Source organism: Chlamydotis macqueenii, chromosome 2 (genome assembly GCF_036417535.1).
Source record: "Chlamydotis macqueenii isolate bChlMac1 chromosome 2, bChlMac1.mat, whole genome shotgun sequence".
Lineage (NCBI taxonomy): Eukaryota > Metazoa > Chordata > Aves > Otidiformes > Otididae > Chlamydotis > Chlamydotis macqueenii.
Window position 1 is genome coordinate 1410256 of NC_141557.1, and position 14685 is coordinate 1424940.

At 47.0% G+C, this 14685-nt stretch overlaps 1 protein-coding gene across 4 annotated transcripts in view; it reads left to right on the plus strand.

The window, feature by feature from the left end:
• ALS2CL (ALS2 C-terminal like) overlaps positions 1-14685 on the plus strand; it is a 48926-nt gene that overhangs the window by 3741 nt on the left and 30500 nt on the right. Inside the window, exon 1 of one of the 4 annotated variants that reach the window (XM_086741679.1) lies at positions 5483-5580. The exons of the other annotated variants lie outside the window; for them this stretch is intronic. The gene's annotated coding sequence lies outside the window, so the exon portion shown is untranslated. Of the gene's footprint in view, positions 1-5482; positions 5581-14685 lie in introns of those variants that run through there. 4 annotated transcript variants of the gene reach the window in all.

A 14685-nucleotide genomic window follows, 5' to 3' on the forward strand; every position in this document is an offset into this window, starting at 1 on the left:
GGGAAGAACTCCTCGCATTCCTCCCCTGCTCTGTTGTGGGGTCCCTCCCACGGGCCACAGTCCTTTGTGGAACTGCTCCTGCGTGGGTCATCTCTTCCATGGGTGCAGTCCCTCCAGAACAGCTGTCCCAGCGGGCCCTCCACGGGCCACAGCCTCCTTCAGGCATCGACCTCCCCTGGTGTGGTGTCCTTCACGGGCTCCAAGTGGATCTCTGCTCCTCCGTGGACTCCATGGACTGCAGGGGGACAACCTGCTCCACTATGGTCGTCACCACAGGCTGCAGGGGAATCTTGGCCAGGAGCCGCATTACTCCTCCCCCTCCTTCTGCACTGCCCTTGGCGTCTGCAGCCATTTCTCTCACAAGAAAAGTTCTTCACAACAGGCTGGCAGACGCCTCTCAGAATCTCTTCACACCATCCATCTCATCTCCTCTCCACTTCTTGCAGCCGGGCTGGGCCAAGTTGGGCCCAGTTGGCCACCTGGTGAGAGGCCAGAGGGTGAGGCCTGCAAGGCCCATGAGGCCTGCGCCTTCCCCTCTGCGCCTCTGCCCCCGCTCAGCTTCTTCACATCTTCTCTTTTTTTTTTTTCTGCTTTCCCCTTCTTAAATATGTTATCGCAGAGGCGTTATCATGGGACATTCTGCTACCAATCGGCTCGGCCTTGGCCAGCAGCGGTTCCGCCCTAGGCCCGGCCGAGTCCACTGAACAAAGGGGAGCGACTTCCAGCAGTTTCCTACAGAAGCTACCACCTTAGGCCCCCGCCTCACTAAACAAAACCACAGCAGATTTCTATACTGGTTTACTGCAGAATGGTTGCTCAGATGTAGAAAACATGTCTGTAGCCATCGTTGGTCCCAGTTTCTTGTTCCTTGTTTTCTAATCAATCCTGCCTTGCATGCCTCTATTACCATTCAGGGAAAAGGCTTGTGTTGCCTCAGTGAGAAGAACCGGGACAAGTTTCATTATCAAGCAGATTGTGAAACTTCTTTTGCATGAGATATGAATAATTGCACACTTAGCTCCTGTTTCCATGCATACTTTCTCAATGGCATGCACAGGTACCGTGCTTCTGGGCTTGCGAGGCACATGAGTTGGAGAGTACGTGCTTGGATCAGACATCCACCTCTACGTTAGAGTCCCCTGGGTGAGGGAATTTGCAGACTCCACTTTGTTGCTCCTGTCTGGGGTGGGTGCTGTGTCAGATCTTTAACTGGCTGAAGCATAGCAGATCCAATGAGGTCTCAGCAGCTATGACTGCCTTGTTCCCTGACAAAGCCTCAGATGGTCCTGTGGCATGGCCGCAGAAATACCAGGTTGGTGCTAGCTGGGATTATGGACGTGGTGCCACCTTAGATTTGCATTGCTTTCTCCATCTCCCAACTCAGTCCTCTTTTACTTGACATCGATGAGCATCTGAAACTCTCGGGATGTCTTGAGGGATAAACGAAGCTGCCGATTCTTCAAAAATAGCTTTTTGGAAAGTAAAGAAAGATATATGATACTGAGATTTATGCTAGGACGGGGGGCGCGGGGGGAATAGTCTGTTTTTCTCACATCTTCAACCAGCCTCTACTCAGGGGTAAGCAGGAGCTGAGGTTTCATCGAGTGACGCTGTGGGAATGGGAGGCTGCAGGCTGTTTGCTGCTGCTCTGGGGCATGCTTCAGCAACCCCGTATCAGAGCTGGTGTTGGCAAGGATATTCTTTTAAGCGAGTGAGTCATAAAGCAACTATTTCCAGAACGGTTGCTTCTTGTAATACAGGCTGGCATTGCCCTGGTGACTGAAAGATGTGCTGGCCAACAGAGCTGACTCAGCGTCACCGGCCCCAAAACTCAGGAATTTGCCTGTGACCTAGTTTCAGCAGAGGAACCTGGACTAGGTTTTGGTTAAAAAAACAAAACTAAACCTCCTTGATGGAAAAGAGGACTTGTTTCAGGGAAGCTGTATTTGGAGGAAATCATGAGGGTGGTGAAACACTTTTCAGCGAGGGTGGTGAGACACTGGAACAGGTTGCCCAGTGAAGGTGCAGAAGCCTCATCACTGGAAATGTTCAAATTCAGGTTGAGTGATGCTTTGAGCGACCTGATCTAGCAAAAGATGTCCTTGCTCCTTGCAAGTGGGTTGGACTAGATGATCTTTAAAGATCCCTTCCAACCCAAACCATTCTATGAAAGGAGACATTTTCTCACGAAGTACAAGTTGGGGTGAGATTTGTGGACAACCCAGTTCTCATGGCTGAAAATCCTAAGCAGGAAGAGCAAGGTGAACTCCTTCTCTTAGAATTTTCTTGTTCAAAACTAGTTTGATATTTCTAGAGGTACATGCTTTTTATTGCCATAGGTGGCTGAACAGCAATTTGTTGTGCTTTCTTGGAGACAGCATGTTCTTCAGTTCCACTGCACTGCAACTGCCACTCCCCAGTCACTTGAGTGGATGTTTCTAGCGATGGAGTTAAGCATAGCTTTAAACTATGTTCTCTAGAGTGACACACGCAAGCACAGGAAACAAAGATTTAAAACTGAGGTCAAGCAGGAGAACAAAATACAGAGCCTGGACCACCTGATACAGTTTTCTGTAGACAAATCAATGCTAGTAGCATCTCATAAGCTCCTGGCTAGAAATGATATCACGCGCTCTGTGTTTAAGATCCATGGCTGCAGACAGCCAGCGACAATTTAATTCATAACGATCTGGTCAGATAACAGGAGACAGACCTAGGGCTGATGGGGAATATTTCTAAAGACTTCCATGGAAAACCACTATGTTTATTCAATAAAAACTGTTAGTGGAAGAAGCTTAGTCCTGACAAAACTCCAAGCATAGACCCCTTTTTTTTTTTTTTTTCAAAAAGAAAAGCTCCCTCTGTCAATGTGTCCCTGATTTATTTTTTGGTTTGTTTTGTTTTGATTCTTTTTTTACAATTGAAAGTCTCTTGGGCCTACTTTTTTTTTTTTTTTTTTTACTTCAAGTTTTTAAACCAATCATTTCCCAAGATCAAAAAAGGCCTTTTTGTCTTAAGGTTGATTAGGACTAAAACTTAGCAATCTGCAAAATACCTCTTTGGGTATGTTTTATCCCATGTTTCCCCCATCCCAAGCCCCCAGATCAAAGTAGGATGGGGAAGCAATTGCAGTATTTACAAGTATTTACAAGATGAGAAGCATCTTCCTGTTGAGGAAGATAAAGAAAAATCCAGGCTGTCTGGCCTGCTGTTAGAGGCATCCTAAGGAGCAAGGATGATTAGGGCTGGGGAGAAGAGGAAAAGCAGCAAATCAGTAGCAGCGTGCTGAGAACTGGGTTGCACAGATCATGACTTGCCTTCTCCACATCCAGGAAGGATGTCCCAGACCTGAAATACAGAGGTGCAAACATCAGGACTTGGGGCTCCTGCTGCTGCTCATTGGGGTTAAGGCTGAGAGGCAGCCTGAAGGTCTTGGACCGAACACGACATTTCTGCAAATCCTGAGCATTTCAGGAAATCTAGCTAAGCGACTAAAACCAGAATTCTGCTGAAGAAATACAAGCAAAAGTAAAAGAAGTGTCCTAAAGGAAACTGTCACACCCCTCTGTATCATCAGTTTCACCACAGCTTTACCAGAGTGGTGTTAAAAACAATAACGGGGAAAAAAAACCATGAATCCAAAGCATGCACAACAAGCCACTTGACCAAAACTTTGCAGACACAAGCCTCTGAGCTTGAGGTCCAGATCGAAATGCAGTCAGTGGGTTGAATCAGAAGACTTCAGATATCAGGTGGGCTCTCCAGAGTCCATTTCCCCCAGCATGGAGCAGAGGTCCTGGGCCTTTCGTGCAGTGCCGCAGGGGAGCTGGAGATCCTCAGACCTTTGTACTCATTAGGGAAATGCTCAGCAGTGGGATGTCTGAAAGCTTCTCCCCTTTCTGGAGGGGTAGGCACTATCGTAAGCTCTGCCAGGGAGCAATCTCCATCCATACAGACTCTGGAGGCTGGAAAGTCATAGAATAGTTTGGGTTGGAAGGGGCCTTTAAAGGCCACCCAGTCCAACCCCCCTGCAAGAAGCAGGGACATCTCCAACCGGATCAGGTTGCTCAGAACCCCGGCCAACCTGGGCTCAACCACCTATGCGAAGACTTTGAAAGGACTTTTTCTGCCATCTAATCCCTTGTGGGTGAGCGCTTCCTCAGGATGTGGCAAATCTGACTGCATTCCAAATCTTGAACTGGAAGAAAAAGGTCTGTAATTTTGCTGATCACCAGCTCTTTGACTTCATAGCTTGCGGAGCAGGTAGGAGGCCGGCAGTGAGCTCATTGCTCACTCATCCTTTCCGCCCCCCGCTGCATCCTTTCCTGGTGTTGCTCCTCGCTGTGTATGAGGATTGCTGCTCCGAGGGTTGCTGCTGTGTGGTTTAAACCTCTGTGTTGAGGCAAACAGCAAGTTATGGGCACATCCCGCTCCGAAAAGACACCAGGAATCCAGGAAAGTGGGAAGGAAGTCAACACAATAGAAGAACCTCTCTGAACAAAAGGGGATTGAGGCACCTCTTGTCTCCTGTGACACCCTGAGCATCCTCGCTATAGAAACCGACTTGTCCTGATCCCACAGCCCACAGTAAGTTCCAGTGAAGTCCTTGAAATCATATAGGTGGGGAGGAGGTGAGCTGCTGAGTTGTAACATGTTCGAGCGCCCAGGGAAGAATGGGGCTTTGTTCGTGCTCTTGAGCACGCTGGGAAGCAGAAGGGGAGGGCACGGGGCTTTTGTCGGGCAGCGTATCTACTTTTTCCGACATGGAGAGTGCGTGTGTGGTGGCAGCAGCTGCTTTGACAAAACGCTGATGGGGATTTGCTCTAATTATGGATGGACGGGGAAAACACTTTCGTGATTTAGGAGGTGGGGGGGTGGCTGAGCTCAAACAGGTGGGCTGTGGAGGGCTCTGGGACCTCCTGATAGATGGACTTGGGGCTTTGGGTTTGTTGTTTTTTTTTTTCTTTAAAAGGAGGGGAAAAATAGTTATTCTGGCTGGGACGTAGCAGAGGACAGACTTTGCATGCATCACGTGCGAGCTGTCACACGCTCCGGGCAGCAGGCACTGAATAGCAGGAAACGGCCCGTTTCCCAGGGTTTCCGCCTGTGAGCTACAGCAAGCACAGAAGTCACACGAGGGGAAAGACTGGCAGAAGGAGAAGAAAAAGCAGAGGAGCTTTGTTTGGCAAACTGCTGTGGGAATGCATTTTAGGTGAAAAGGAATTAAAGCTGAGAAATGCCACTGCGCAAAGAAAAACACATCCTGTCCTTTCTCCTTTCAGGTTTTTGGTCACAACGTTTCTTGTCCTTTTAAAAAAGGCAAATAACAAGCAATTGCTTTAGAAACCCCATTCGCATGGGTTTCGTAACCGTCTCCCCGGGCTCTGTGGGTGTCTCGTCTAACGAACAGGCCCAGATCTGTGTTTCAGCAAACGAGGTGGATGGATGTGGGAGGGAGAGGTGGGAGGAGAGAGCAGCAGCTCCGGGAGCACCGAGTATTTCAGGACTCGGGAAACTCAGAGGAGCTGCCGCTGTGCAGCATTTACCGTGGGGGAAGTTTAATTGGCCGCCTTACGCAAGGTACGTTGCTCTATGCGCCGGTTTATTTTTGGGTTTCGTGACCAGTGTTCGTCGGTTGGTGGTTTTCCCATTGACGCTGAGGCTTGGTTTTATGTTTAGCCATGTACGGTAGGAGAGGTGTAAGATTATGCTTAGCAGGCTGAAGGTAATGTCGAAGGTACTGTGCTATGGGTAAAAGTCTTGAGGTAGAGTAAAGCTCGGGAGTGTTTTCTAAAGGTAGAAATTTTACCAGTGCAAGTGACCAAAGGGGTGGAATGGACTTTCCTGGAGTGCAAAAAGCACTTGTGTGCAGCCCTGTGCTTTATCTAAACAACACATTGGCCTTGCATAAAGAATGTACGCCGTCTTTACGGTATTTAATTCCCAGTATGGTCCAGACTTGGGGCATTAAATCCTCTGCTGGCTCTCGTGGTGTGTTTTCCAGAAAGGGATCCTGGGGATGCACATTCACGCGTGGTACCTCTCCTACCTAATCACATATGTGTTAGGGCTCACTCCTGTTTCGAGGGAGGGACTTTTCCACCTCTGCCAGGCGAGCCGGCAGCCTCACCTGGCAATAGGGACCTGATGAAGTAAGGCTGAAAACCGTGCACTCATACTGGGGTTGCACAGCTTGCCTGGCAGAGTAAAGAAACGAATACCCAACTAATTAGTCAGGGCGAGAGAGGCTGATAAGCTCTCCTGGGTTTCTGCAAGGGAGGGAAGCGGTCAAGAGCTTGCAGGTGTCTTAGGTGTTAAGTGAAAAGTCTGGGTCAAAGGCCCAATTACAGGAGAACTGTAACCCACTTAAGACTTTTAAAAAGCAACAAACAACTATGTGTTTGAAGCCAAAAGAGGAGGAGCTGCCGTTCACGGGAGGGACTGTTTTTAAACTTTAGCTTAGTTTAATTTGGACCTGGACCAAAGCTGTGTCTCTTTGTCTGTGGAAATTTCCTATGGCCTGGAAGCTTCCTTAGACCTTGCAGCTGCTCCCTGAACTTGGTAGTTTCATGACTGTTACCGCAGTGACTTAAATTCCCAATGAGCTGCAAGATAAGAGTTTTGAGGATCTGCAAGGAAACCAGGCGGAACTGTCTGTCAAGACACTGCCTTCAATTTAGCAATGCATTTTGGAGACAAACAGTATCGACAAGTTCAAGAGGGATAAGAGAAATTCAGGGACAACAGGTCCATAGGCAGATACTAGGAATAGGGTTGCACTCTTTGAGATCTCTAATGCAAGAGTTGGTTGTCAGAGAAACACAAATGGACATCAGAAAGTGACCAAGCTCTAGTTTTTTCTCTAAATAACAGGTCTTATTCTTACTGCCAGACTAGCTAGACCACTGGCCTGACCTGGTTGGGTATTGTTTACATTCCTGCTGAATTCGAAAGGGCTCATGCAAAACACTTCGGGCTCAACAAACAGGAATTTTCTTGTGGAACAGTTTTGTCAGAGCTTTGAGCTTCAGGTCATCAAAAGACCTGGGTTTTGGGACTCAAAGCACCTCAGTGAACTGTGGCGTCTCGGAATGATGATCAGAGGTTAGGAAGCACGGACGACTCTTTGCAGGTCTATCCTGCCTTTCGTGCCTTGTAATTTGTCCTCCAAGAGCACCTGAAGCGTTTGATGAAATACAAGAAGCTTCCTACTACACTCAGCCTTTGGTAAAGGCCTTGGGCACTGGAGGAGAGAGGAAGAATAATTTGATAGTTCTTCAGTTGGGATTGTTGTTAATATTCCTGGATGTGGTAGAGTTTAGGGGACTCAAACAGAAAGCAGAGAACAGCTGGGTGCAGGGATTAAACTAATCCATGTATGCCATTTTTTTTTGTCTCTATTCCTGTTTTTCCTTTGTACGGACTTCAGCCCTGTCCCATTTCTGGCAGGGACTGGGGATGCAGTGAGGTGCTTGGGCTTTGCACAGGTCACTTGGTAGGGCAGATCTGAGAGGTTTTGTAAGTGGCATTGTGTCATGATATGTCATTAGCTTTTGGATATTGCCTCCAGCATAAGCAAACATCTGTGAGATGGGAGGAGAGGCAAGTTGTGGTGTCAAAAGGCAGAGCAGCTAGAGGATGGATCCAGAGCCTCACTTGGGAATATTCGGTGGAGCCAGCCACCTCAAAAGTGGCTAGTGTCACAATTTTATGATGATTTTTTGTCTTTTAGCACAAAGGAAGCAAAATCTCCTCTGGTCCTACTCAAGTTCTGGAGGTCCTGAGTGGAGAGAATGGTCCAGGGGGATAACAGTACTGTACACTGAACTCCATCTCATCTGTGAAGCAGTTCTGCTACCAGCTCTGCCATTGTCCCAAGGGACACTCCTCTGATATTGGTTGTGTCTCTGGGTTGGTTTCCAGGCTATAATTCAGACTGGTTCTCAGGATCTGACTCAAAACTTCTTTGGTGTAGATGGTAACATGTTTTCTAAACCCCAGATGTGTAGTGCTCTTGTTTTTTGAGGCCATGATGGAATTTTATTTGCTCTGGAAAAGCAGAGGAGGGATATTGGGTGTATGAGGCCAAGGGAGAGGAGCTCCTGCTCCCAAAGCTGCTACCAGAGCTGTGACACAAAAATTGTCCCTACCTGTTATCTTTTGGCTTTCCCATATTTCTACTCCAGTGAAGAATTATTGAGTCCTCTCTTCTCAAAATCGCTTTTTCCTTTGCTGCCTCCAGACAACCTGTAGCTTTTTTTCAGGTTTGCCTTGGAGTCTCATCTGGTAACTCCAAGTCATTTTGTGTTGCATATGAGTTGCTGGGTCACAATATTTATTCTTTTGCATGCATAAGGTGCCTGCGAGTGATAACGATAATGGGAGCCACAAGGCCATGGGGGATTAAACCACTAACTAAACATCATCTCACCTGTGGACCTTATTGTACTTGCCTTCCTATTTGTAAAGGCTGAATGACATCCTTAGTTGTGGTGAAAGTGATCTTCTCTAGCCTTCGTTGTCAACAAGTAAAGGGTCTTATTCGAGTTGTTTCATTCTGTAGCTAGTGGAGAGAGACCAAGTATGTCCAAAGGTCCACTTATCTCACTTATGCTGGATTAAATTGAGCTTCCCATATGCCTCTTTGTTGATTACAAAGGGAGTCTGGGGTGGGAAGTTCAGCCTTTAGACACCCAGAAAGGGCAGGTGGATTTTGTCCTTTTGAAGTCAACTAGGGGTTTACAGTTGTTTTGATTGGGCTCAGGAGTGAACTTCCTAAGGAAGGGACGTGAGCTTTCAGTTTGGGTTAGGGGAGGAAAGAAAAAAAGCTGGATCAGATAAGGTTTGTGTAAAGCTTTTGTGTTCCCTGTTTTTGCCAAAAAAAAAAAAAAAAAAAAAAGCTAAAAACATACTCTCCTCCTGCACACATAGCTTCCTGTTTTTCTTGGTTTTTGTGTTAAAGATGGAAGAAGAAAAAATGTCTGAAGAAAAAAAAAGGTTCTTCTTGAGCTGAAAAATCAATTATGCAGCCTCAGTGCTTTCTGAAGAGAGTATTAATGCCTGGTTCACCCTTTGTAAGCTCCTGGCCACACAGTGCTATCCTAAATTTGCTGAAATTTTAACACGGTCGATATTTTGACAACCTGGCAATGTCTCTTCTTTCAGTGCTTGAGGTCCTGCCATGCAGGTGACCGACAAAAAAAATTACGGTTGATGCATAAAATCAGCGGTATTAAGCCAGGCTACATCACCGCTCATAATACAGAACAACATGCCTGGACAAGAACAGCACAAAAACTGGAAAAGGTTGTAGTAATACTTCCTCCTTATGTACTTCTTGCTTCCTCAGGAATTTCCTGAGCTGGAGTTGATGCCTTTGAGCCTGAGGGTCTTGTATTCAGGGTGGGAGTCTTGATGGGTTTGTTAATTTTCTCGTGTTTTTAAGTGATGTGGTGCACTGTGCGTACCTGCTTTCACTGCTGCAATTTCCCCTAGTAAAGAAAATGTTGAATCAGACCCCCTAGTTCCTTCACGTGGCTGGCATCAGCACGCTCTCTGTATCCCATGCTAAATCCTAATCCAAGTAACTGCTACCTCTGTTGTTCTCTTCCTCCTTTTCATGCTGCTACGGGCTGTCTTGGGATTTGAAGTTTTATTCTCTTTTTGTCCCATTTATTCCCAGTTATCTCTTAACTGGTACATTGTGTGTTTCTGTCTGCTTATGAGGTGGCTCCAGTCAGTTGAACACTAATTCATCCCGACTCATGATGATCTGAGGCTTGACAAGAGCAGACGCTGAATGGAAGAATTTGCTCCAGCCTGTTGGTGTTGGTTAAACAAAGCCTGGGATTGTTTTTCCACATGACAGAATGGTCTTTGTGCCAGCCTGAATGCAGACTCAGCTGGAGCGTGACACGTGAAAGGGGGGATGTTGTTCGGAAACGCAGGCAGCGTGAGGACACTCGGCCCCTAGAGAAAAGCAGCAAAGGTTGGGATAGAAAGAGGAGCAACACCTCAGCGTTGGGCACCGGAGTTTGACCCCGTGGCTGAAGGAGCTCCTGAGTTTATGGCCTCTGAGCCAGCACTACTAATTGAATGAGGAGATCACACTCTGTTCATGGTCATGTTTATGTGATGGTACATCAAACTATGCTGGGGAACAGATCCAAGTTAAAAAGTAATCTGGCAAAGAGGGCTAGGGTCCATGGTCCAAGCTCAAACACATCTTTCCTCTCCTTCCTCCACCTCTTAAGTTGAACCCTTAATGCTAATCCATTTTTTTTCCCTGAAAAAAAACCCCTATTTTTGGTCATATTAATCATGATTATACAGATGTTGAGCTGACCAAGGGGAGGAAACAGCTAATTAGGTCTATGTTTGTTCTGGTTTAAGGTTCTGAGATTTGTCTGTCATGTCACACACTGTGATGTGATGTAAAGTGCTGGCCTGTATTAACTCCATCTAATAATAAATATTTAATAAGTTTATTGGTTAAAATAAACTCGCTACTGGCAGGTTTTGTGCAGAACTGTCTATTTTTCTGCCCTGTAATGTGCATCCTTTAGAGCTACAGGCTGCTTGGGGAAAGACACAATCCTCATGCAAAGGGGCAGTGAGTGGTTAACAGCTGGGGAGGGTTTGTGTGTCCTTCTGCGCATCTAGAGGAAAGTCTGTCAATAAGAGAGTTTTAGATTTCCTGCGCTTTAGACTGTGTCTTCCTGCAAAGTGGAGGGGCATTTACCAGCCCAACTGTAAGCACCCATGCTCTGTATGGCATTCTTAGATGGTTTTAGATGCTTTAGTTAGAAGCAACACCGTTACCGGCATGAGAGAAAGTGTCCTAGAGAGTGAAAAGCAATATTTGAGGAAGAGTTTCAGGTTTACCCTGTCAGAGAAGTATCTTTGGTCCCTCTTGTCTTCAATTTGGAAGGCTTTTATTTACGTCTGAACTACAATTTGAATTAAAGTAGCTTTACTCCTGCCTCTGAAACGATCATAGAATCATAGAATGGTTTGTGTTAGAAGGGACATTAAAGATTATAGAGTTCCAAGCCCCCTGTTCTGGCCAGGAAAACCTTCCACCAGATCAGATTGCTCAGAGCCCCGTCCAACCTGGCCTTGAGTGTTTCCAGGGATGGGGCATCCACCACCTCTCTGGGCAACCTGGGCCAGTGCTCCACCACCCTCAGTGTAAAAAATTTCTTCCTTATATCTAGTTTAAATGTACCCTCTTCCAGTTTAAAGCCATTACCTCTTGTCCTATTACTATATGCCGTTGTCAAAAGTCCCTCTCCATCTTTCCTGTAGCCCCCTTTAGGTACTGGAATGCTGCTATAAGGTCTCCCCGGAGCCTCCTCTGCTCCAGGCTGAACAGCCCCAGCTCTCCCAGCCCGGCCTCACAGCAGAGCTGCTCCAGCCGTCTCAGCATCTGCGTGGCCTCCTCTGGACCCTCTCCAACAGCTCCACGTCCTTCTGGTGTTGGGGGCTCCAGAGCTGGACGCAGCGCTGCAGGGGGGTCTCACCAGAGCGGAGCAGAGGGGCAGAATACCCTCCCTCACCCCCTGCCCACGCTGCGGGGGTGCAGCCCAGGGTGCCGTTGGTTTCTGGCCTGCAAGCGCACATCGCCGGTTCATGTTGAGCTTCTTGTCCACCAGCACCCCCAAGTCCTTCTCCTCAGGGCCACTCTCCATCCATTCTCCACCCAGCCTGGATTTGCGCTTGGGCTGTAGTAGGAAGGCATCTCTTCAGCTGCATGTCAGTAGTAATTTGACTGCCTCTCAAAAGGCAGAGGAGGGAAAACTTGGCCTGTTTGAGGACTGTAACTGCAAGGATGGATGAGATTGGAAGGGCTGCAAAGGCGCAATGCCCTTTAGGTTGGCGATGCAGGGAAAAAGGAGACTTTAAGGAGGGGAGGGGCTGCAGCAAACATGGTCATGGCATTTACATCCCAGGTGGTTTAGTATTAAAATGTCCTGAGCCCTCCCTAAATCTGGCATAGTTCATGACAGGTTTCTTCCGTCTGAGAAGTGTTGTGTCAACTGACAATCTTAACTTCAGCACAGAGGGGGATTCACAAGAGGAAGATGGAAAATGAATAGTCCTTTTGTCGATGTCCAGTTTATTCCTTAATGTACAGGAGCTGATAAGATTTTTTTGGCTAGATGCATGTTTCCATCAGGAACTTTGTGTCACATCTAAAATTTATGGGGCTTTCCAGACATTTTCCTGGGGGAATAGCTGCCTCAGAGCTACAGACTCCGAAGTAGAAAGGGGTTCTATGCAAAGCTGACAATGATGTTCAACATTTCACCAAAATGTCTCTTTGCTTGGTTTCCGATCTGTTCCACCCACCCCTCTGGCAATTTTCTGAAACTGAGTATAAGAACCTGTTGTGGCTCCTCAAGACTTTTTTTTTCTTGCTAAATGTGCATTTAGCAGCTTTGGACAGACCCTATTGAGGGTGAATGTTCCTCCAGATGACCCAGGTTGCTCCCATCTATTGCATGCTCACCAACTGCTTAGGTTGGTATAAGCTGCTCCAGCACCCTTTTTTTCTGCCCCCCATTGTCATGCTCAGTGGGCAGACAAAGGATATGATGAGCCACCGAGATCTGGTGACTCCTACGGAAGTTGTTTCTCAAGGTCTTTTACCTGTTTCTACATGAAGACTATTATGTGTCCCTTCTTTAATTACAGATCTGTGCTGTACAGCTTTCTTCTACCTTTGTTTAGGGAGAAGAAACAGATATGTCTCATACTCTGGAAAACGTTCTCCTAAGAAAATCTCATCCTTCCTCATGGGAGCCTGAAGCAGGCTGGTGGATGTTTTGTTTCACCAGTGGAAGTCTCAGTCCTCAAAGGCTGCAGAGTTTCAGATTTTGCACATAAACCCAGGCGCTGTCATGCTATGTGCAGCTAGTGGACCCTTCCTTGCAGGTCCTCTTCCATCAGTTCTGGCCATCGGGAGTGCATCACCTTCAAAGGTCTTGACTCCCTAGCAGCAGAGCCATGCACGAAGAGCAGACGAAGATCTTGTGAACATGCTTCAGAGTGGCTCTGCTCGAGCTCGCCTTGCCCTTCACAGAGCAAACACAGAATTGCAAAACCACCGAGTCACGTGAAAGCTGTGTCCAAACCGGGGGGAGAGAGCATGTGACAGCCCCAGGTTTCTGCTCAGTGCTTCTGTCACCCAGCGGCACTGCAGTTTGCATTCAATTTTTCACATATGTTAATACAATGTGACCTCCGCGTGCCCTTGGACAGTCCCGACTGTTTCCTTTGCCCTGTGTGGTGGAGCCAGTGTTGGTTTTGTTCACTAAGCGACAAACTTCAAATATTCTTTGCTTGACTGGGTTAGAATAAGCAGGCGAATGATGTTCTCACAAAACTGATGAGGAAAGCCTGGAAAGAGTGGCTGAAACTCACGCTTACCTTACTGGGTGATGTGATGGGATGTGATGTGGCGACTTAGGTCTTCTTGCAGTGCCAGAAGGGCTGTTTTGAAAACTGAATGGTGCTGCTCACCCATTTAGCAAATCATCCCTGACTGTCATGTTCAGGCTGGAAATAGCTCACAAATTTTCCCAGGAAGGGTGAGAACATGATTGCTAAAAAGAAAGAAGCACCACCAAACTCAAAACAAAACAAAACACTGTGTTAAATCTGTGTCAGGTTATAATGGAAAAGAGTGTCCAAATGCTTCTGGGTTTTTCAGAGTTAGCTTGGGTGTCTGTACAGCGTTGCGACTGCAGGGGTTTCTCAGCCCACGTACTGCACCATGGGAATACTTTGGGCTGAGCCCTGTAAGGTTTGAGCTCAGGTCTTCATGGGTAATAGACCTTCAATGAACCAGGATTGCAGATGGGCAGGAGGCAGAGCGTGGGTCCAGCTGATGGTTGGAAGGGGCGATGCTGCATCCAGATCAGTAGGTCCACCTTGGACATACGTAGTTCTTCTTCCAGGTGACTATTAGAGAGAAGTAACCAAATAACACCTAGGCTGGGGCAGTGATCTTTCTGTGGTGCTGTGCATGCTCCTCAGCCTCCTGCATCTGGTCGTGGACTATCATGGTCCTGTAGAGCAAAGCTTGAGTATCTGCACCCTTGGTTTGAGTCATTCAGTTTACGTTAAGCCATCTGTACGTAATGATTGGGTGGCTTCTCTAGTTGTTTTTGTAAGGGGAGAGTTTGGGAAAGACTTCCCGAGTTTGGCATCTTAGCACCCATTCTTTTTGTTTTGCGCAGGATAAAACATTTTCTTGCAGAATTAAGTAAGGACCAGGTGGAGAACAAGCCCCTCTCATAGCAGAGTGATCTGAAATGATTGAATTGTTTTCCTTTCTTCTCCAAAAAGAGACAAAATAGTCAGGCTTAAATATAAATGTGACCCCACTGGCTACCTGCTGTTCTGCTGAAGCATTTCAAAATGAAATGCTGTCACGTATCCAGCCGGATTTTACTCACTGATTAGGCAAGCTACTTACGCCTAGAAATTTCTAACAAGCTTGGATGCTTTCTAGGACCGGTGAGAAACAACTTTATCCTTGTGCCTACAAAACAGGGGATTAATTGGTGGCAAAAAAAAAAATTAACTTTTAGATCTATCCTGTCCTCTTGGTGCTCCAGGCACCAAAGCAAAGAGCTTTGTTTTGCTTTTTTTCCTGGCTCAGTTGCTTTCCCTGGGAGG